Below are 26,057 nucleotides of genomic sequence, written 5' to 3'. Positions count from 1 at the left end.
CAAACATGCTGGTCAATCTGCCAATAAAGACAGATTGGCCATGTGCGGGGATGAGGGAGGATGCCTACACTGATTGACAGTGTAGGCACTACAGGGGATCAGTAACTACTGTACAATTACAAATTCGTAATCATACTGTCATTCCAGAGTTGGGTAGTGGATGCATGGCTTTAGTCTATGCCATGAGCAATTGCAGCTATATGCTGCACTTACAGTAATGCCATACTCACATATTTTGGCTACAAACATATATCCAAAGTGAGGTCGGACCCCTTTGTGTCTTAATGAATTGACCTATATAAATCATAAGGCTACTGTGGTTAAAAAAAGTGTTTAAATTGTAGTTCAACACCCTATTTCCAATTGTGAAATTCTATAAAGTTTAAGGTTCTGGATACCTAGTTTATATTCTTCCTTTCAGGCTGTCAGTCAGTAGCTATGATTTAAACATTCTGGAGAATGCATTTGAATACAAACTATACAATAAACCATATCCAATCAGCAATTAGCTTTCAAATCAAACAATGAAAACAATTGTATGTTTGGTGATTCACTGCAAATATTACACCTAAATACAATATTAATAACTAATCTGGGGTATCTATTCTTATAGTAAAGAATAAAAAAAAACATATACACAGTGGGGCAAAAAGGTATTTGGCCAGCCACCGATTGTGCAAGTTGTTGCACTTTAAAAGATGAGAGAGCTCTGTAATTTCCATCATAGGTACACTTTAACTGTGAGAGACAGAATCAGAAAAAAGAATTCCGTAAATCACATTGTATGATTTTTAAACAATTTATTTGTATATTCTTGTGGAAAATAAATATTTGGACACCTACCGACCAGCATGAATTCTGGCTTTCACAGACCTGTTACCTCTTCTTTAGGAAGCTCATCTATCCTCCACTCGTTACCTATATTAATGGCACCTGTTTGAACTGGTTAACTGTATAAAAGACACCTGTCCATACCCTCAAACAGTCATGCTGCAACCTCTCCACCATGGCCAAGACCAGAGAGCAGTCTAAGGACATCAGGGACAAAATTGTGGACCTGCACAAGGCTGGGATGAGCTACTCGACAATAGGCAAGCAGCTTGGTAAGAAGAGATCAACTGTTGGAGCAATTATTAAAAAATTGAAGAAATACAAGATCACTGACAATCTCCCTTGACCAGGGTCTCCATGCAAGATCTCAACTTATGGGGTATCAATGATCTTGAGATCGATATGGGATCAGCCCAGAGCTACATGGAGGGACCTGGTCAATGACCTCAAGAGATCTGGGACCACAGTCACAAAGGTTACCATCAGTAACACACTACATCGTCATGGATTCAAATCCTGCAGCGCACGAAAGGTCCCCCTGCTTTAGCCAGCACATGTCCAGGCACGTCTAAAGTTTCCCCATGACCATCTGCATGATCCAGAGGAGGATTGGGAGAATGTCATGTGCTCAGATGAGACCAAAATAGAACTTTTTGGTATAAACTCCACATGCCGTGTTTGGAGGGAGAAGAATGATGGCATCCCAAAAACACCATACCCACTGTGAAGCATGGGGGTGGAAACATCATGCTTTGGGGATGGTTTTCTGCAAAGGGGACAGGACGACTGATGCATATTATGGAGAGGATGAATGGGGCCATGTATCATGACATTTTGGGGAAAAACCTCCTTCCCTCAGTAAGAGCATTGAAGATGCAACATGGCTGGGTCTTCCAGCATGACAATGACCCCAAACACACCGCCCGGGCAACTAAGGAGTGGCTCCGTAAGAAGCATTTCAAGGTCCTGGATTGGCCTAGCCAGTCTCCAGACCTCAACCCAATAGAAAATCTGTGGAGGGAGTTGAAAATCCGTGTTTCCCGATGACAGCCCCAAAACATGACACATCTAGAGAAGATCTGCATTGAGGAGTGGGCCCAAATTCGTGATTCAGTGTGTGCAAACCTGGTCAAGAACTACAGGAAACGTTTGACCTCTGTAATTGCCAAACGAGGATGCTTTAGAAAGTATTGAGTTAAACTTTTTGATTGTCATTTTTTTCAGAAAGAATACACAAATAAATTGTTTAAAAATCATACAAAGTGATTTCCGGAATTTTTTGTTCTGATTCTGTCTCTCACAGTTGAAGTATACCTATGATGGAAATTACAGACCTCTCTCATCTTTTAAAGTGCAACAACATGCACAATCGGTGGCTGTCCAAATACTTTTTTGCCCCACTGTGTGTGTGTGTGTGTGTGTGTGTGTGTGTGTGTGTGTGTGTGTGTGTGTGTGTGTATGTATGTATGTATGTGTATAGACATAAATCACAACTCATTAATTTCAATGCACCCCTATATTTGTCGATTTCTCTGTAAAGGATGAACTTGATACATGTGTTTTGCACAGAAATGACGCCAACTGCTCTGAGTCGTGGGTGCAGCATTCCCTGCAGAGCCACACCCCCTAACCACAAAGCCAAACTCCTCATCTAGAGACAAAGAAATTGGGAAGCATGCTAACAGCCGGGTAATGTCTAAACCCTAGAAATAATCAAATTATGCCCACAAAGTCACAAGGTGCTTGCAGTGATTTCAGATAAATGCCCATTGCTGTTTTGAATCTGAATTGTCAGCACATACACCGGTGTTTGCCTTGTATTGTGATACTGTAAACACTTCTGAAACCATGTAAAGTGGTCTCATAAATGGCTCCCAGTAAGGATTTATCAATCAAAACAGTGATCTGCCATAGTTGCTTTGAGAAATTCAGGGCATAGTTTTCGTGAAATTGGTCACCTACAGAATGTTTCTCTTGGTGGTATGCAGTGTATTTTCAAAAGATACGCAGTAAATGAAAGTGTACATGTTTGCTCATAGCCTGAACACCCTTGAGTGATGACAAAACAGGAGAACAAACATATCAGGCTATGTTCCAAATGGGACATATTCCAAACAACTCATCAGATCCATACTGCTCTAATGGAAACATGGCAAAAAAGCGTGTCAATCATGAATGTAGCCGGTAGGTTAAAGAGATATTTTGCAGTTCAAAGACCATTACTTGGGCACATAAATAAAAAGAAGAGGCTATTGTGTGCAAAAAAACACACAAATGAATTAAAGTTTGAGGTGATTGGGTCCAAGAGGCGCAAGTTCATTTGTTGTGCAACAGATGAGCGCATGCTTCCTGCTTGCATTCAGCCCACAGTCAAACATGGAGGAGATTCAATTAGAGTAAAGGGAGGTGGTGCAGTTGGTGACTTTGAAAACATTTAATATATTATAGACTCCAAATGTTACTACAACATCCTGGTGCACCATTGCATCCTTTCGGCACCCGCCTTATTGGTCATGGCTTCACTCTACAGCAAGATAATGACCCAAAACATATCTCCAGTCTTTCCTAAAAGTGTTTAGCCAAGAAAATAACAGGTGCAGAAGAGCAGGGTTTGGCAACCCAAGTCTTGATTCCAATCCAATTGAACTTCTTTGGGATCATCTGGATAGGTGTGTTCAAGATGTGCAAGTAATGGGCCAAAATCACCTTTGGGAGTAGCTACAAGACAAGTGGGCTGCAATCAGAGCTGAAACTTTAAACTAGTTACCTGAAATAATGACCCATTTTTGCACTGCTATGATTGCCGCTAAGGGTGGATACTTTGATGATAGAACAATGTGTATGAGTACAAAACATGTTTAATAAATATCTATTCATCACAAACTACCATTTTTTGTTCATTACTTTACAACAAATTGATGATTTTACAGTTTATGTGGATGCTTCTGGACAAGAGGACGTGACTGACTTCAAGGATTATAGGTGAGTATGTGTGAGTGTGAAGGTGAGTGTGCATTTCCAATATGTTTAATACAATTATACTGTAATGGTCTGTATCTTGTGGTTATTTTAACATTTATTTTGCAGGTGAACTAGAGATACTAGTGGGCACTTAATGCCCTGCATGCTGGTACTTGTGGTTCTTCAAATACCAGCATGTGGGTGATGCTTTCTGGGACCTCTAGTTCTATTGTAAAAGTCATTTTTTATTATTTCTTTTTTTTACACAATCATCCCAGCACCCACCACCCAGCCAGGGCCTTTCCCCAGCACCCCTATCTGTCCAGTCCTGTGGTGCACTGGAGAGGGGAACCCCTTTATTTAGGGGTCCCCACTACTCCAGGGATCCCTGACATGGGCTGACTAGTTGTCAGGTGTCATTGCTTTGACAGTCATGACATAAACCCCCACTAGAAAGTGTCCAGTGCTTTTTATGGTAAATACAGGGGACCCCGACTCATTTTGTCCCCTGTATTTCCAGAACCAGGATGAGCTTACTGAGCCCAGTGTTGGATGATGAAAATACAGGGAAACCCTATTTTTCTCCCTGTATTTTCACAACCAAGACTGGATCAGTAAACCCTGGTGCTGATTGTGCTTTTTGTTGAGAACTCCATTGTTATAAAACACCAAAGTATATGTATGTAGAAACCTGGAGCCTCCTACTGAGATCTTCTGCCTATAACAACAACCCATTGTCCCCATAGAGTTGAATATACTCACCGGTATTTAGGTGGCCTCCGGGTCTTAAGCTCAGGCAGTAGGGGCTTATACTATTCAAGGGTGATTGCAGGATATTGGATGGAGTAGATACAGATACTTTATAGGGTCAGGGAAATTGCAGAATCAGAACCAGCAACCACAGGGTTAATTACAGGATAGCTTTCTGGATAGCAAACAGGTGAATTGGCAGACAGCAACAATAATGCACACAGCAAGACTTGTAGCAGCAAGCAGCAGCAGAGAATCCATATATAATATGTATGTGTATTCCACTTGTGCAAGGCAGATATTTGTATTTGCAGAAACACAACAGCAGAAATTGCATTCACTGTATCAGTTTGGTAGAAACAGTAATTAAAGTTCCACAAGAATGTAGTAAACTTGGAAACAGACATGGCTGGGCATATGCAGAGCAGGAGACCAGAACAATGTTACACATGGAACTAACCAGACAGCAAGATATCACAGGCAGGGAATGCTGGGACTGCCTGCAATTTAACAAGAAAATGAACCAATGTAAGCCATCTTCCCTAATTGCAATTCCAGCTGAACTGCACATACACTGAGAGCTTGATTAAAGATTGGATGTAGCTAAATGCCTCAAAAATACTGACAGCTTCCCTGCTGCCTAGCAACAGCCATGACTAGAAACTGCATAGGCTGTCAGAAATCCAGGCAATGGATCATAATACCCTTGCCAATTTTTATTTTTACATTTGACTGTTTTTTTAAACACAGAAGCATGAATGGATTTCACAGATGTGTGCATGTTTCTCTTTAACTTGGGCCTGCTCAGGCTAGACTCGCTATCCTGAAACAGGTGTTTTTTAAGTTTTAAGTCTGGAGTAGTGTTGTTTCCTCACAATGTTAAAACATCTGAATGTTCATTTTGCCATTGTGAGTTGCAGGGGTGAGAAACATGCGAGTTTGCATGTTTCAGTGCCCTATTACATTGGGTGAGTTCTAAAAATATGCGAGTATAGCTCTATACTCACACATTGTTAAAACTCAGATCCTATTATGTCTTGCCCCATATCTTCAAATTCAGTCATTCTCAACTTTTGTACAGCTATTTCAGATTCTGCCATGTTTAATTTATATTAAAGCTCAAGTTCTCTGGCATTCATTTCCATTTGGAGATTTTGTAACTGTTTCTATGTACTTAAGGGGCATTTCCTAAGGTTTTTGTTTTTCCAGCACATCTAGTCTTCTCTCCCCAAATGCATCATTGAGCCTTGTGCTATTTTGGAAATGTTCGGACCCTGTCATCTAGCCGTCACAGTCTGGCCTTTGACTATGTCATTCAGATCCATATGCTTGATAATTTTTCCTGCTTCCAACATATCAACTTCAAGAACTTAGTGTTCACTTGCTGACTTTTTATCCCACCCCTTGAAAGAAGACATTGTAATGAGATATCCAATATACACACATCAGGTAGATTCTATTGTGCAAGTTCCACAAAAAAGTACAGAAAATAGTCAATACTTCACTTGTACATGTAGAACCTCACTTGCTTCAATCAGCTGGGCAAATCTGTATGTACCAAGAAATAAAATTGGAGTTGCACAATAGTGAAGTATGTATTTAACCTGTAACAAAATCAATTGCACATTTGCATAAAATAGGTTAAGATCTGACATATCTAACATGGTTACCAGACTCAGCATCTCTCCTCCTCATAGTTCAACCACAGCTCCACACTGCCTGTGTTCCACGCCTCATTTTCAGTTCATCAATGTTATTATGTCTGCCTGATTGCTAAATGAATCACTCATGGACTTGTCATCCACTGACAGTTTCTCTCTGTGTGTGCTTCTAATGTGACCAATATTATTAGGGGTCATAGCATTCATACAAGGTGGTAAATTTACTAAGTGTCAGTTTTGATGTCAATTACAAACCAGGTACTATAACAATGGGGTGGCTAGCCAGATGAAGGTGTGTCACTGACAGCAACTGCATCTAAAGACACAGAAGTGCTGACACAGGATGCCATGTTCAGATGGAGAAATTGCATCTGCCATAGAGCTGGTGCAAGTTTTGATGGTGCTTCTGTTGGTACACAGATGGTGCGTCTCAAGGTGCATCACGATGGATTAGTGCCACTGCAAGTAGGCATCTTAGTCTGTTTAAAATCAGATGCAGCATTATCATAAAGTGTTTTGCTATAGCTGAGGAAGCCACTGACACTTGGCAGAGGCAGATAAACACGTTTTATGCTTATCTATATTCATTAGGGAGAGACCAGCCCGACTGTGACCATGTCTCCTAGAGCTCTTGTCTCCCTTGGAGATTCGGTGGTCTGAATTGGGAAGCAGCTGCAAAGCACTTAGCAAAAAAAAACCCAGGAGCTGACAACGAGAAGGGAGAGAGAATACACAAGTGGCACATCATACTAATTTTCTTTATTACCACCAAGACACCAGTGGGCCGTAATCCACATCCCTAGGACTCCCTGTAGCCGGAATACAGAGGGTACAGAGGAGACAGTGGAATGAGACATGGTAAATAACTTTTACATGGCCATGTTTTTTAAACAAGAGCTTGTATGCATTTCTTTTAACAAACACCGAGGACCTGTTTGTTAGTAGGACTCAATTTCCTATGACTGTGGAATCTCCCTTATTTTTTTAACTGTGGAGAACTGTACTGTTAAATACAGCAGAAAAATCTTGCGGTCCTGAAACAAACTGACACAAGTATTTGTTTCCTGTTATAATGTTACTTCAGTAACAACCAGAGCAAAAATACTAATCATTCTTAAACAAAGTTGCAACTAAAATTTCTGATATATCCAACAAAGCTGGAACCAATACTTAGAAGACAAAACCTGTTAGGGGTGTTTTTCTCTTTTAGAATAAGGGATATACAGTATGTGGCCACATGAATTTAGGTGTATTTTTAAATGAAAGTACAATACATGTAAGCAATATTTTTTAGTATTCTTCAAAATTTGTATTAATGATTGCTGTATGTATACTTATATACATATATAAATATTGAATAATAATATGCGTGGAAATAGCTGGTAATATATATTTTGCTACCAAAGATAAGAATTAATAAATTAAATATATTTTGTTTCTATATTAAGAACTGTGTGACAGCGCTTTTGATCTCTTGTTGCTTGTAGTTTGCTATAGCTACTACTAGGTTCCAGGCTCCGGTTGTCAGTGATCCATTGTGTTTGGGCAGCATGTCCCTGGCCCTGCACTCAATGGGCTGTAGTAAAAAAGTCTTGGGGGGAGATGGCACTAGTGTTTGGCCTTACTGGACCAGTGACTAGGCACCCCCCTACTACAGAGTCTTACCTTATCAGGCCGCAGGCATCCAATTCCGTCTGTCTCCTTTTTATCTCCTTCTTCACAGCAGGCGCCATCCTGCACCTACTGCCTTTCTAGCAATGGGATCTTCCGGGTCTCGTTGGTCACGTGATCGCAGGTCAGATCAAAAGGACAGAGCCACATCTCCTGCTGGTAGTGGTTTCTGTATCTTGTTGTGACTGCTCTTGCCTTCCTTCTACTACTAAGTTATAGTGTCTTTCTTTCAAATGCTGATCTCCTATGCGTATCAACCCTCTGGGGTCTTTGTCAGGGAGTGTATAAATTCCAGAAACACTTCTAGCTTTAAATACCATCATGATGTCTGCAAATGGGTGTGTTTCCAAATGGGGGAGGGAAGAGGGAGGGTGAAACACCTTCCTACTGTTCACAAACACTTGAAGTTCAACATAACTCTATGTGCTTAGCAAGCACCATCATTTATGCCTTGAAAACAAAAATATATGTGTGATATAATATGTGTATATCTTGATTATTTGGGCTTAAACCATTTAAGAATGAAAAATAGTAAAGAACAATTGTCTTGAAAGAAGAAAAGAATGGTATTGCAGATAAAAGAATCTTAATACTTAGTCAATGAATTGACATAGTCAGATACAAAAGCTGATCTAATTAACCCATTAATACTGATTTAATCTCATTGTCCATGTATAAACCTCGTTGTCTAAGTGTTTTCAGTAGAAAAATCTACTTGAGCTCTTCTTTATTAATATTTTTCACATAGTCCCCGCCTCTCCAGTTAGGTGGGACTAATTTTATTCCCATATAATTTAATGCTACTGGGTTTTGCTTGTGTACTTCTTTAAAATGTCTTGACAAGTTATGGGTTTCTAGGCCTCTTCTAATGTTTCCCACATGTCCCCCTATCCTTATTTTTAGGGGTCTGGTTGTCCTCCCCACATATTGTAATCCACAGGGACAAATGATGAGGTAAATCACCACTTTGCTTTGACATATGATGTGTTCTTTCACTTCATACTGTTTCTTAGTTACCATGGAGGTAAAATGGGATGTTTTCTTGGTTGTTTGATTGTGTGTCCTACAATGGGTACATGTTCCACAATAGTAGAAACCTTTCTGTAATGTTGTGCAAAAAATGGTGGTTTGTTTTTGTTTATTCTTCACAAGGTGACTGTGTCAAGTGTATCTTTAAGTCTTCTGCTTTTCGATAAATTATCTTAGGTTTCTCCGGTAGAATGTCCACTAAGATTTTGTCTTGTAGAAGAATGTGCCAATGTCTGCACGTTATTTTCTCTAAACGTCTACTGTCTTGAGTGTATTTATGTGATAAAAGCTGTTTTAAATTCCTTACTACTGTTTACTGTTTTATCCTTATCTCTTAATAGAGTACTTCTGTCTATATCTTTAATTTCCTGTAGATCAACATCTAATATCTCCTCTTTGTACCCCTTGTCTAGAAATTGTTGTTTCATTCCAATTGTTTGAGTCTCAAAATCTTCCAGTTTTAGTTCAGTTGTGTCTAACTCTTCTGAATTGTCCTGATGGAATATTCTGCAACCAGTTCTGATGATGCCCACTAGTTATCAGTTTGTAACTGTTTACGTCCACTTTCTTTTGATATGTTTTGGTCTGTATTTTGTTATTTTCAATAAATATGGTGAGGTCTAAAAAATTGACTGATGTTCTACTATAATCAGTAGTGAAAATTAAATTGTTTGAATTATTGTTAATATGTTTCTGAAAGTCTTTCAAGGTCTCCTCATTCACTTTCCAGGTAAAGATGACATCATCTATATACCTGCCCCACAGTCATGCCCACACCATATAAATTACTCCTCCCACCAGCTCATGAATAGGTTGGCATAACTTGGGGAAAACCTGGTCCCCATCGCAGTTCCTGTTGTTTGTTTGAAGTAATTGTCCCCAAACCAAAAATAATTGTGTTGTAGACTGAACTCTATACACTTAACGATGAAATCTATCTGTGTTTGAGCAAGTTCTGGGTCTTTCTCAAGAAAATGGCATACTGCCTCTGCCCCTTGTGCCTGATCAATTACTGAATACAATGATGTAATATCACTGGTACACAACCAGAAATCTTCCGACCATTCTATTTCCTCTAGAGTTTTGATGATGTCCATTGTGTCTTTGATGTAAGCTTTTTGCATTTGTACATACATTTGTAAAAATGTATCTATGTATTTTGACAAGTTAGATGTAAGTGTACCTATCCCTGATATTATTGGCCTCCCAGGTGGTTTCTGTAGATTCTTATGTACCTTGGGTAAGTAGTAGAATACTGGCTTGATGGGATTTTGTATGTTCAAGAATTCATATTCTTTATCTGTTAAGATGTCCTGGTTATTCCCTTCCTCTAAAAGGAGCTCTAGGGATTTCTTGTAATCTTTTGTTGGATCATGAGAAAGTATCTCATAAGTATGTTGCTCTGCAAGAATTCTCAGAGATTCAGTAATATAATTGCCTTTATTCAGCAGCACGACTCCCCCTCCCTTATCTGCTGCTTTAATCACTAGATCTTTGTTCCCACTTAAATCTTTTAGTGCTTGTCTCTCTCTTTTCGTAAGGTTATTGATATTCTGTTTTGATTTGACCTTGTCTAGATCTCTCGTCACCAATGATTCAAAGGTGTCTATGTGGTGTCCTCTCATGTACTGTGGATAAAATTTTGATGCTGGTTTTAAGTCTGAGTATTTATATAGTGTTTGGTCTGGTCTCTTTTGGGGTTGAATGCATTTATCCTTTGTTGTAGTTCTTAGCTAATGTAATTTTCCTTATAAATTTATGTACAGTCCTGCAGACGGGAATACAAAACACCAAACAAAAGGAAACTAAGGGATCTAGATCGAGATGTAGAGGAAGAGGAAGAAGGAAGGAAGAAAAGAAACAACCAACAGTAAATAATTCAGGAATATTCAATTTAAGCAATGTGACTTTGAATGAAGAACACACTACAGTACTTAACAAAGGTTTAAAATTTGCCCCCACAAAGAAATGAAACAAATTTGAGACATATTTAGATATACATAAATTTATAAGGAAAATGACATTAGCTAAGTACTGCAACAAAGTTAAAGGTATTCAACCCCAAAAGAGACCAGACCAAACACTATATAAACACTCAGACTTAAAACTAGCTTCAAAATTTTATCCACAATACATGAGAGGACACCACATAGACCCCTTGAATCATTGGTGACGAGAGATCTAGACAAGGTCAAATCAAAACAGAATATCAATAACCTTACAAAAAGAAAGAGACAAGCTCTAAAAGATTTAAGTGGAAACAAAGATCTAGTGATTAAAGCAACAGATAAGGGAGGGGGAGTCATGCTGCTGAATAAAGGCAATTATATTACTGAATCTCTGAGAATTCTTGCAGAGCAACATACTCATGAGATATTTTCTCATGATCCAACAAAAGATTACAAGAAATCCCTAGAGCTCCTTTTAGAGGAAGGGAATAACCAGGACATCTTAACAGATAAAAAATATGAATTCTTGAACATACAAAATCCCATCAAGCCAGTATTCTACTACCTACCCAAGGTACATAAGAATCTACACAAGCCACCTGGGAGGCCAATAATATCAGGGATAGGTACACTTACATCTAACTTGTCAAAATACATAGATACATTTTTACAAATGTATGTACAAACGCAAAAAGCTTACATCAAAAACACAACGAACATCATCAGAACTCTAGAGGAAATAGTATGGTCGGAAGATATCTGGTTGTGTACCAGTGATATTACATCATTGTGTTCAGTAATTGATCAGGCACAAGGGGCAGATGCAGTACACCATTTTCTTGAGAAAGACCCAGAACTTGCTCAAACACAGACAGATTTCATCATTAAGTGTATAGAGTTCATTCTACAACACAATTATTTTTGGTTTGGGGACAATTACTACAAACAAACAACAGGAACTGCGATGGGGACCAGGTTTGCCCCAAGTTATGCCAACCTATTCATGAGCTAGTGGGAGGAGTCATTTATATGGTTTGGGCATGACTTTGGGGCAGGCCTGGTCCTATGACTCAAGTATTTAGATGATGTCTTCTTTATCTGGCAATGGAATGAGGAGACCTTGAAAGACTTTCTGAAACATATTAACAATAATTCAAACAATTTAATTTTAACTACCGATTATAGTAGAACGTCAGTAAATTTTTTAGACCTCACCATATTTATTGAAAATAACAAAATACAGACCAAAACATAAGAAAGTGGACATAAACAGTTACATTCTAACAACTAGTGGGCATCATCAGAACTGGTTGTGGAATATTCCATCAGGGCAATTCAGAAGAGTTAGATGCAACTGTACTAAAATGGAAGATTTTGAGACAAACAGTTGGAATGAAACAACAATTTCTAGACAAGCGGTACAAAGAGGAGACATTAGATGTCGATCTACAGGGAATTAAAGATATAGACAGAAGTACTCTATGAAGTAGTAAGGAATTTAAAACAGCTTTTATCACACAATACACTCAAGACAGTAGAAGTTTAGAGAAAATAATGCATAGACACTGGCACATTCTTCTACAAGACAAAATCTTAGCAGTCATTCTACCGGAGAAACCTAAAATAATATATCGAAAAGCTGAAGACTTAAAGATACACTTGACACAGTCACCTTGTGAAGAATAAACAAAAACAAACCACCATTTTTGGCACAACATTACAGAAAGGTTTCTACTATTGTGGAACATGTACCCATTGTAGGATACACAGTCAAACAACCAAGAAAACATCCCATTTTACCTCCATGGTAACTAAGAAACCATATGAAGTGAGAGAACACATCACATGTCAAAGCAAAGGGGTGATTTACCTTATCATTTGTCCCTGTGGATTACAATATGTGGGGAGGACGACCAGACCCCTAAAAATAAGGATAGGGGAACATGTGGGAAACATTAGAAGAGGCCTAGAAACCCATAACATGTCAAGACATTTTAAAGAAGTACACAATCAAAACCCAATAGGATTAAATTATATAGGAATAAAATTAGTCCCACCTAACTAGAGAGGAGGGGACTATGTGAAAAAAATTAATAAAGAAGAGCTCAAGTAGATTTTTTTTTCTGAAAACACATAGACCACGAGGACTAAACATGGACAATGAGATTAAATCAATAATAATGGGTTAATTAGATCAGCTTTTGTATCTGACTATGTCAATTCATTGACTAAGTATTAAAATAATTTTATCTGCAATACCATTCTTTTCTTCTTTTAAGACAATTGTTCTTTACTATTTTTCATTCTTAAATGGTTTAAGCCCAAATAATCAAGATATACACATATTATATCACACATATATTTTTATTTTCAAGGCATAAATGACGGTGCTTGCTAAGCACATAGAGTTATGTTGTACTTCAAGTGTTTGTGAACAGTAGGAAGGTGTTTCACCCTCCCTCATCCCCTCCCCCATTTGGAAACACACCCTTTTGCAGATGTCATGACGGTATTTAAAGATAGAAGTGTTTCTGGAATTTATACACTCCCTGTCAAAGACCCCAGAGGGTCGATACGCATAGGAGATCAGCATTTGAAAGAAAGACACTGTAACTTAGTATCAGAAGGAAGGCAAGAGCAGGCACAACAAGATACAGAGACCGCTACCAGCAGGAGACACGGCTCTGTCCTTTTGATCTAACCTGCGATCACGTGACCTACGAGACCCAGAAGTTCCAGTGGCTGTGCGGCAAAAGCCAGTAGGTGCAGGCAGGGCCACCAAGAGCCAAGGCAGGCCCCGGTAATAGGGGTCATGGCCTAATCTCGGGAGGCATGGCCACATCCCCTTGCCGAAAAAAAAAAAAAATAATAAAGATTTGCAGTGCCGGCGCAAAGCCCCCTCAGCCCGGCGCAAAGCCAGGGGGGGCGCAATCAGTGTGATCGCTCCCCCGCACAGGCATAGGAGACTGCTGTGGCTGCTGCTCAGCAGCCACGAGCAGTCTCCACCTGCAGCTCAGCACACGCTGTGCTGGGCTGCTGTGAGGGAGGGGGGGCGGCATCGGACCCGGGTCCCCACGGGCCCCCACCGGGCCCCTCAGGAAGCCCGGGCCCAGGTAATATGTACCCGCTCCCCCCTTCTCGGCGCCCTGGGTGCAGGATGGCACCTTCTGTGAAGAAGGAGGTAAAAAGGAGACAGACGTGATCGGATGCCTGCGGCCAGATAAGGTAAGACTCTGTAGGTGGGTGGTGCCTAGTCACAGGTCCATTAAGGCCAAATGCTAGTGCCATCTTCCCCCAAAACTTTTACTACAGCCCATTGAGCGCAGGGCCTGGGACACACTGCCCAAACACAGTGGATCACTGACAACCGGAGCCATGGACAGTTACTTAGTCCAGAGACTTTTCTAATTATCAGCCCATATGGCAGTTACACCTGCAGTTACTCTATTATTCCTCCTCAAAGGGTGGCCCCACTATAGACTTTGTACCACACAGATCTAACTGCAGTGCTGCTTCTGCTACAGCATACAATTACTTTGTATATATTAGAGATGTGGGTTGCCACCCTTTAATATTATTAACTGTTTCATCACAATTATTTTTTGTTTAGTACTGTTCATTGGAGAAGAACAGACATTTGTGTTTATATATATATATATATATATATATATATATATAAAAAAAAAATTCAGACCAAGTATATATATGTATGCAAGGATATATTATTCATCCTTTCTTTATCTGACTTATTAAGTATTGCGAATAAGAGTATTAGTAAAGTTTTTTTTACAATTTCAACACAATCACAATTGTCATTATTGTAATCAAGACACTTATATTAGGGCCTCTAGCTTTGGTATCAATTCTGGAGTTTTTTAACCCTAGATGCACATTTTACATATGGTTTCCATGTCCGCCTTCCCCTCCCCCATCTTGTCATCCCCCTTTTTTCTATTTCATTTTTCATACCACATATATTCAGGCGCAATTTGTCATTTCTCGTATAACCTTCTGTATGTTAATTAAGAATTGTGGGTATCCTTTATGACTTACTTGCTGCCCAAACTTAGAGAGCACAATGTAACCAATTCTTTATTACTACTAGGTTCCTGCCCAGAGAATAAGTTCCTATGTGTACTCAAAAAGGAGCACAAATAGAAACCGATTTAGCAAAACAGTGCTTCCCAAACCACTGAAGAATAACTGTATAGCATCAAAGATAGAAAAATAGTATGCATTCAAAAATCAATTAGAGTCAGACAGCTTTAGTTAAGAAAAAAACATTTTATATATATATATATATATATATATATATATATATATATATATAGTTACACATAGAGTCATGCATCTATTTAAAAAAGTGGCTTAACCTCAAAAATAGTTGATTGAATTATCTTATTGTTAATTTCCTCTCTAATACACAATTAAACATGTCTCTTAAGGTGCCCATCCACTAGACAATTAAGTTGAGTGATTGAACGATAACGATGGTGCAAATCTTTCAATCATTTGCAAATCATTTGCAAAAATGTCTAAAACGACCAGCGATACGCGTGCCCACTGGTTTTTTGGACATCTATCACCAGCATTGTGCAAACATGCTGGTCAACCTGACAATAACGTCAGGTTGAGCATGTTTGAAGATGATTGATGAGCCTGCACTGAACGACTGCTCATTCAGTGCATGCTCATCACAGACTGACAAACGACTGCACAATTACAATGTTGTAAGTGTACAGTCATTTTCATGTCTGCTAGTGGAAGGGCACCATTAGGACAAATCAGTAATAAAATGAATGTTTCCAGGATTTAATTACCAGTCCAGGTGAATAATGTAATCCAGTTGGTCAGTTTGTTCCATATAGGAAGGTGACAGGAGTGTGAAGACACTACTACACTGGTGTTCATTTATCCCCCAAGAAGCAGACCTGGAGTAGAGTACCAGGGGTAAATATACATTTAACTAGTACCTTCTAGAAGATAATAACTAGAGTCTGATTGGTTGCTATGGGCAACATATCTTCTAAAACTCACTTCTAAAAACTCTCATTAGTAAATTTAACCCCCAGTGAGGTAATCTCCACCATCTATAGATGGAATGCAGTGTGGAGCTTGTATCAGGAATCTCTTTTTGGCACATCCTGATTAACATATATTGTTCCTGCCAAAACAGCAATAAATGAAATAGAGAATAAGGTGCCTAGTCTCTCCCACTATTATACCTGTTGTTAATGAGATGGTTTATTCAGCCATCATATGCTAATGAAATGAGCAGGGATGAATGTAACAATACACTGTCTCACCTTGCAGAGATGGACAGTGACTATCATTGAGAGTGTAATGGCAACCATTACATGGCACTGTTTGAAGCTGGATAAGATGCTGCTCTGTGCCATCTCACCTAACAAAAGTGGTTAGTAACAGCTGATAGTTAACACCCTAATTTCTGCTGACGTAAAAGAACAGAAGTTAAGTCCCACCTGATACATTTCATCTCAAGGGAGCAAGTGACTTTCTCAAAGGCCTATGATGTCCTTTGTTTATGAAGTTAAAAATAACCATTGATGTTTGCTTTTTTATGACAGATGCTGCTATGAAATGAAGCTGCTAAAACTACAGAAGCCGAACAAAAACCATTGGAAATTGGCAAAACCTACCTGATGCTTTTCTATGGGTTTCAACATACCACATGGTATTTGTTCATCTCAAATGACTTATAAAATGCAACATAGTGTCAAAAGTGTTAACAAAGGGTGGAGGGAGTTTTTTTGTAGTATGGAGGAATATTATTTGACAGTTTTTGACATTATCTGATTAGAGGAGTAAGTTGTGTTGTATTTCTGTAGGATTGCCCCCGCAGTTAAGGCCGTCTGAAGATGGTGTTAGCACATAGTAGTCTATGGGCTACTCAATCAAATTCTTTTTCAGAGAGGGATTCACTGGATCCCACTCCTTTACCCCCACTCATCCATGCACAGGCTGAAAGCCCCACATGTGCACTACATATGCCAGGGAACTATGGTGATTCCAGCATATCCAAGTCTGAGGAAATAGGTAGCACACCCATGAAACTAGTAATGAGTTTATGCAATTATCAAACATGCCAAATATAAGTTGATGCAATCCAATACTGTCCCACGAGTGCACCTCTACTTCGAAAGTCCAGGGCAGACCACCCTCCACCAGTTGGTCCCACCCCTCCGGCATTGCAATACAGGAGTCGCACTCACAGAAGTTCCCCCCTCCGGCATACCCGGCCGAGCTGCTCACACACCAGCAAGGGGGGACAAACCACCATGAACACTGCACAGCGGTCGCCCACCACCACAGGTCCGGTGACCTCCAGCAACAAGCAGCCCCACAGCCCGCAGCATGACCTGCACTCCAATTGACTTTCGCAACTTACCACCATTACAAGCATCATTCTACCACATGGCTGCAACATTGACACACCACCTACCAAAAATCCTACTGCTAGGTAAGTACTCTGATACTATCCCCTCACCATGCGGGATGCCGCCTCAGTGCCACACTCACCTAGCTCCAAAACCCACTCAGTGAGCCTCCACAGACTGTAGACCATAGGTCCAGCAGGGGCTATGTGCTTGTCACTGAACCGCATGTTAAGGAGCCCCCTGAAAAGGTCCACCAACTCCCCCACCCAGAGTCTCACCCCTCCAACACCCCAGCACTGCCAGGGACCCAAAAGGAGGAGCACTGTCACTTCTCCTATAAAAGAATTGGCCCCCAACCCTTTCTGCCTGGCTTTTTTCATTTCATCCAATCATACATTTTACATCTCCTCCCCTCCCCCCCACACCCTCCCATTCTCATCTCCTCCCTTTTCACTTCACCACACCCATCAACCATACCATAACACCAAGGCAGAACGCACCTTAGCCCCCCTTATCACCAATCCAATACTGTTAACTGATGTGATATTAGAACTATGAGGAAGCCACTGATCATGTATGGGAAGGAGGCAGGGAAACTCATCACAACAGAGAGATCCAGTAGGTACACTGCTAAAGCTCTGGTGATTGAGTGGGATTACGATATACTCTGGGACTTGCTGCGCTTATATGCAATAAAGAGGTCTTCTGATTACCAATCCTACAGTAGGACAAGTTGGAAAACCTTTAAGAGGGAGGGAGGATGTGGATGAAACCTCTCCACAGAGAGGGTAATTATCACCACAGCAACAGAGTGTTTGAATTGACCAACAAATCTAACAATCAGTGATAAATATGGTGGTAAGCAAGGGAGGGAAAAAACTGAAAAAACTAACACTGAATGAACTGTGCCCTACTTATGTTGCTTATGCTGCTTATTACACTGCTTATGCTGCTTATAACACTGACAAAGTGCTAACCCATCAAACAATATAAGTAACTTATTAACTCTGCATCAGGCGCAACTCTGGGACTGCCAGGTTCAGGTGCATTGCGCCTGTTATAAAATCGTCATTTAGCAGCTGATTAACTCAATTCTAACATTCTTAAAGTGATCAGTGACCTTCATTAGGATGTACAAAGAGAGAATATATGGAAATCTGATTCACAAAACCACATTTGTTAACCTTAAAGCAAGTAAAACAAAAAATACTAAATTTTAAGAGGCGCAGTGTGCCTAAGATGCCACCCTGGACAAACCTACATATTTCCGCAAAATTCCCACAACCTTTGTAATTTTCATTCATAAAATGAGCAAAATACTCAAAATTGTGAGAAAATAAAAAGAAATACGTACCTTCAAAAGTCAGACGAGTTCGGGTACAATGAGCCTAAGAGGCCAGGAAGGTCACTACTGCACTCCACGCAGGCGGTGGGAAAACTGACTAGGGGGGTTTCAAACAGGCACCTAGAGATGGGAAGGTACTAGGAAGGGCAGGCCCCTGCACCCCCTTGCATTGGAGAGGTGTTTGAAAACAATATGGGGCTGTGTTGAGCATTTGTTGTGAGAAACAATATGGGGCTATGTTGAGCATTACTACAGCTGAACATTTTGACATGTACTCTGCAATCAGTTGAGTGAAAATAAGATTTTATACTTTTAAAAAGAAAATTAAATAGGTAGTTATTATAAGTGCAGTAACAGCATACATACATCTTATTACTTCATTGTGAATTTTAAGTCTCATTTAATGCTAGAACCAAATTCCCCTGAGGAAACAGACATAGTTCTACTAATTCTGTTTTTGTTTTTTTTTTAAATGAAAACTCTAACCAATGTTGACAGCTCTGACTCATGTATGCTACTATAACAATTACTATAATAAGGTCTCAATGTATATTCACACAGCTCTGTATTTATAGATTTTACAAAGAATACAAAATAGAGAGATAGATTGTGAACATAAAAACATAAAAATGCATCTCATTATACATCCTTAACCTTTAATGCCCAATGGTTCACCTGAGCTTCCCTCCCCAATGAAAATAATGAGGACATACAATATTATAGAGAAAACAAATGGGTTATTATATATTGTTGCCGAACCACTTTCCTACTCATTGAAGTGGTAATAATGACATGAATTTGCTGATAAATAAAGCAACAGTGATAATAATAGGTTGAACTGACAACCCGGAAGACAAGATAAAATAAGCATACAGTTACAAAAAAAACAATATAATGGATCTTTTTTTCTTTTTTATGCTTATTTATATTAATTCAAAACACAACCCTGTAATAATGAAATGCAGGCCTAAAAGTTATAACTGGTATAACTGTAAGCATACTTTGGGCTAAACGTAAAATCTTCTTATCTTCAGCTGCTGTGGGGATTTATGCGATTCCCCCTGTATTTTTATAGCAACATTCATTTTAAAGACTAAATCAAGCTGGTTCAGTCTTTAAAACGATTGTCACTTTAAAAATATGAAGACTCGCATAAAGTCCCGAAGCAGCTGAAAATCGCAAGCTATTACAGTTATTTCTTTTTTTTAAATAAACTATAAATTGTAATCTATTTTAAATGTTCACAGTATAGATAGATAAATAAATATTTGTATATGTGACAAATGTACCACTTGAAAGATTATTATTAGGACAATGATATGTGAATTATTATGTTGGATCTACATTTCCAGTTGTCAGTAAGAAAATAAATATACAGTATACTATAAAGTATGTATAGTAACAAAAAAAGATGCAGTAATTTTGTAAAACAACAATGAAATGACACTTGGTACCTTCAGTTTAATTTACGAAACATGCAGAAATTTGGTTTGGAAGTTCATGCTCTGACTTGATATATATGTTCATGTCAGGAAAGAGATATGTGGATGCTAAAGTAAACTGTGTGGTTGGGTGGCTGGTTTAGTACTTTACCTCCACCGATTATTTTTCATGGACAAAGAGACAAGCTGTGTATCCATTTAAAATTAGCTGACAGTAGTACACTGTATACATTTTTCACTTAATTTTTATTTTCCATAAAACATTTCCATTTTCCTGGAACACTGAGTAGACATATTAGCCCGCAGTAGCAATGTGTTTTGGCGCTTGTCGATGAAAACTTGGACCTTGTATAATATATCTCCATCATTTCTATTATTAAACTATTGAAAGGGGTAAGACCAATAGTGTAGAGAATGGAAAAGTAATATTAATGATTAACTTCAGACTACATTTTAAATTGATTGTGATTCTGCTTCAAGACTTGCTTCAAACAGTGTCTTAAAACAAAGTCAAACAAATCAGAATAAGTGTGTGTATGTATGTATGTATGTATGTATATATATATATATATATATATATATATATATATATATATAATATATATATATATATATATATATATATATACACCTCCAGGATGGCACTCCCAAAAATATGCGGATATGTAGGTGCCCTCCACAATGGTGCCCACAAATATCTGCCCAAAACATAAGTCCAACCAGGCGGCACTCTATGGAAAAATGCACTAGACACAGGGATGAAAATCCGACGTTTCGGAGCTATTTATTTCTCCGTCCTCAAGGTACAAACCACAAATACAAATATTGCACATTAAATACACTCACCTATCCTCACATGTCCTCCATGCTGTCTGTCGTCCGGGACCGGGACGCACTCCGATGACGTCAAATCACCCAACTCCCGCGCCAGCGCATCACAATGACGTGTCGGCGTCAGGACAGGGGAGGACCTCAACAGATCGCATCCCGGTTACCCGGGCAACGCGAGACAGCACATCAAAGGACAACTTGTTAGATATTGTGGACATCAAGAAACAATACACAACACATATTTAACAATAAAGACAGACCAACACAGGAACATATCTAATACCATAATCATATATTTGACACCATGGTGAATGGAAATCTTTTCCTATAAGACATATTTCTTGAAAACACGTCACGAAGCAAATATTAAATTCTTCAAAGTTGCAGATATAAATTATATAAGTATAAATTTGCACCAGGACATTGATAGTAACCACAGTGAATCTTAAAGAGAGTACATATAAAACCCACACATATATAGTATATTTTGTACTGGATCCACTAATTGTTGCCACTTGTTCAGGGAAAAATTTATACAAATATTATAATCTACCCCAGCTCTACCTGCACTAAATTCACAGAAAACAATGCAAACCCAAATTTTCATTCAATCCCCTGGGTGCCAATGCTTCAAGTCTGAAGTTCTATCTGGATTCGCATTGCAACAGTAGTCTTGATCTGTCACCAACCCTAAGGGGGGGAACATGATCAATGATTATATAGCGCAATGTAGCTAGACTATGGCCCTTAGTGGCAAAATGCCAGGCAACCGGCTGTTCGCTGTTACCTGAACTAATAGCAGCGCGAATGGCAGAACGGTGTAGGGTTCTATCAGTCTTTCCCACATATGTGAGGCCACAAGGGCACACAATCATATATACTATAAACTTTGTGGTGCATGTAACCCGATAACGTATTTTGAATTTCTTGCCACTATACAGATGGCAGAAATGACTACCTGTCATAAGTGACCGACACATTAAACAATTTAGACATTTAAAGCATCCAACTTTGGAGCTTAAGAAACCCTCTGTATTCTCTACTCCAAAGGTACTAACGTCTGTCTTGACAATCCAATTGCATAAATTACGCCCCCTGGTGTAACAGGGCATAACACGCGATTTCTGTAATTTTAGATCAGGATCAGTGCCCACAATGGGCCACAATTTCTTAACAGAACTGTTAATTTGTGGCTACAGGGGTGATAATGATTCACCCATGGAATCCTGTGTTCATGATCAATTTTATGTTCCCTAGTTCTAAGCAACTCTTCCTGGGGTACAGAAAGAGCCCTAATTTTAGCCTGAAGTAGTAGATCATATGGATATCCGCATTCACAAAATTTATTGAACATTGATTCCATATGTTCCAAAGCTGTTGTCTCCTCACTACATATCCTGCAGGCCTGCAGGAATTGTGAATAAGGCAAATCATATTTTAGTGGTCTTGGATGACAACTACCATAGTGTAAAATAGTGTTTCTATTGGTACTCTTGCAATAAAGCTGGGTAGTTAATCTGCCCCCTTTAAGTTCCAAGTTAACATCCAGGTAATTTACCCTAGCTACATCAGTAGCTTATATACAGTAATACCTAACAACGAAGGGTTGCTGGTGGTGAAGAAATTGTTGATGGATAGTCCCCATTTTGTTGGTCCTGATATAAATTTGATACTCGATCTTCTTGAAATGCTCTTAACAAAAAAAAATTTCTACATAACAATAAATTGTTTTTGCAGCTCATTGGCGTAGCGATGGGGTCGAATGTGGCCCCATCCTATGCCAATGTATATATGTTTTTTGCTGAGCAGGAATTTTTTTTTAGGACGTCTATGTGTCTGGCAAGATTTTTTTCTATGCCAGATACATAGACGACATCTTTTTGGTGTGGACGGGGTCTGAATCTGAGTTTGTGGGCTTTATTGAGCAACACAATCAGTCCAGAAGCCCCATCAAGTTCACATACAATATTGATTCGACTAGGGTGAATTACCTGGATGTTAACTTGGAACTTAAAGGGGGTATATTAACTACCCAGCTTTATTGCAAGAGTACCGATAGAAGCACTATTTTACACTATGGTAGTTGTCATCCACGGACCACTAAAATATGGTTTGCCTTATTCACAATTCCTGCGGGCCCGCAGGTTATGTAGTGAGGAGACAACAGCTTTGGAACATATGGAATCAATGTTCAATAAATTTTGTGAACGCGGATATCCATATGATCTACTACTTCAGGCTAAAATTAGCGCTCTTTTTGTACCCCAGGAAGAGTTGCTTAGAACTAGGGAACATAACATTGATCATGATCACAGGATTCCATGGGTGAATCATTATCACCCCTGTAGCCACAAAATTAACAGTTCTGTTAAGAAATTGTGGCCCATTGTGGGCACTGATCATGATCTAAAATTACAGAAATCGCATGTTATGCCCTGTTACACCAGGGGGCGTAATGTACGCAATTGGATTGTCAAGACAGACGTTAGTACCTTTGGAGTAGAGAAACCGGAGGGTTTCTTAAGCTCCAAAGTTGGATGCTTTAAATGTCTAAATTGTTTAACGTGTCGGTCACTTATGATGGGTAGTCATTTCTGCCATCCGTATAGTGGCAAGAAATTCAAAATACGTTATTGGGTTACATGCACCACAAAGTTTATAGTATATATGATTGTGTGCCCTTGTGGCCTCACATATGTGGGAAAGACTGATAGAACCCTAAGAGAATGTATGGCACTACACCGTTCAGCCATTCGCGCTGCTATTAGTTCAGGTAACAGCGAACAGCTGGTTGCCCAGCATATTGCCACTAAGGGCCATAGTCTAGCTACATTGCGCTATACAATCATTGATCATGTCCCCCCCCCCTTAGGGGTGGTGACAGATCAAGACTACTGTTGCAATGCGAATCCAGATGGATCTTTAGACTTGAAGCATTGGCACCCAGGGGATTGAATGAAAATTTGGGTTTGCATTGTTTTCTGTGAATTTAGTACAGGTACAGCTGGGGTAGATTATAATATTTGTATACATTTTTCCCTGAACCAGTGGCAACAACTAGTGGATCCAGTACAATATATACTATATATGTGTGGGTTTTATATGTACTCTCTTTAAGATTCACTGTGGTTACTATCAATGTCCTGGTGCAAATTTATACTTATATAATTATATCTGCATCTTTGAAGAATTTAATATATGCTTCGTGACGTGTTTTCAAGAAATATGTGTCATGGGAAAAGATTTCCATTCACCATGATGTCAGATATATGATTATGGTTTTATATATGTTTCTGTGTTGGTCTGTCTTTATTGTTAAATATGTATTGTGTAATGTTTCTTGATGTCCACAATATCTAACAAGTTGTCCTTTGATGTGCTGTCTCGCATTGCCCGGGCAACCGGGACGCCATCTGTTGAGGTCCTCCCCTGTCCTGACGCCGACGCATCATTGTCATGCGCTGGCACAGGAGTTGAGTGATTTGACGTCATCGGAGTGTGCCCTGGTCCCGGACGACAGACAGCATGGAGGACACGTGAGGATAGGTGAGTGTATTTAATGTGTAATATTTGTATTTGTGGTTTGTACCTTGAGGACGGAGTATTAAATAGCTCCGAAACGTCGGATTTTCATCTCTGTGTCTAGTGCATTTTTCCATAGAGTGCCGCCTGGTTGGACATTATATATATATATATATATATATATATATATATATATATATATACACAAAAAACAGAAGAATGCGGGGGCGCCACATCATGCATCAACAAGATAAAATTTATTGGCAAGTAAAAACAAGCAGAGTGTGCATTTGACAGCAGAGTAATAAAATGGTGCTCCTGGCTGGCATCCTGAATGTCTCCAGGACCTCTTCACCAGAGCACTACCCACAAAAACACAGATCACCAGGCCATGCCCCAATGCATTTTGTCACTAGGTCTTGGACAAAGGACTGCAATGAAGGGGAATAGGCTCAGCTTGTCATAGAGATTTACATTACCAAAAACACTTAAGTTGTCATTAACCACAACCATCAATCTAAGGTCATTTACACTTTCCACATGCACATATTATATAAGTAGTCTAGCACCCATTCAGGGCACAACCTCTCTTTATGAAGCACATGTAAATTGAGCAACTATTCTAATTGATATACTCTCTTAGGACTGGTGTCTCTGAGTCTCTTTTCAGGTCCTCTACACAAATTGCCTCACTGGACTCTCTCCTCAGCTCTCTGCTGAGTCTCTTTCTGTTGGATTCTAGACTTCCTGTCTGTATCCAACTGGTGCAGTGTTGGACTGGGGTGTGAAGGGCTCATCGAGCCATGCTTAAGGTATGTTGCCATACAAATAGGGGGTGTGGCCAAATTCCATAGAGAGACTTGGCCAACCAAACCCAATTATGAACTGGTGCTCCCTCTAAACTCTGATTTGGGCTGTAACATGGGCAGCACATGGGACACATACCCTTTTTCAATCCCTTGTGGGAGGGTCCAACAATCCTTGCACCAAACAGGTGGCTCATCAGTGACATAAATATATATGTGTGTGTTTTATTAAATATTTAATTTTTAATTAACATTGATATTCTAACCCAATTATTACCCATGGAGGAAAAAATTTAGACAGCACTTTAGATGACACTATCATATTTTGGATCCCAAGTACATGTGAAGGATGTTGCATGGGTATCAATGTACCATAGCAATTTTGCAGTTGTATTGCACAATAGAAAATAGGTTTTGGGTTTGTCTGTGATTTTCAGTTGCATTTGCACATCTGAGATTTACTAAAAGCAAATCCAACAGAAAATCATAGAAAAAAACACAACTTTAGATGGCAATAGTCCATCAAACCTGCTATCGATTATTTTAAATACACATCAATAGAAACCCTGGGTTTACTAACCAACAGTTTGGTAAATCTGATAGAACCTGCAGAAAACCAATAGAATATATAAAAGACTACAATTTTAGAAGTGTGTTCATATCTATAAAAGCATGATTTGCATCCAAACTTCATCATGATGACTATTAAAGTGACAGAACCACCTACAGCAATATGGCTGCAGGAGGTTTGTCAGTGTTTACCACTTACAAAGTTATGCAGAACTCCACCAGCTGACTGAAATGGCCCAGGAATCAGAAAAAGAAGGATCAGCAGCTTCCTGAGGTACAGCAGAACTTACC

This window comes from Taudactylus pleione, unplaced genomic scaffold (assembly GCF_031769625.1).
Source record: "Taudactylus pleione unplaced genomic scaffold, aTauple2 ptg000064l, whole genome shotgun sequence".
NCBI classification, from domain to species: Eukaryota; Metazoa; Chordata; class Amphibia; order Anura; family Myobatrachidae; genus Taudactylus; species Taudactylus pleione.
The sequence above is the reverse complement of the archived record's forward strand: the minus strand, read 5'-3'. Positions refer to the sequence as shown.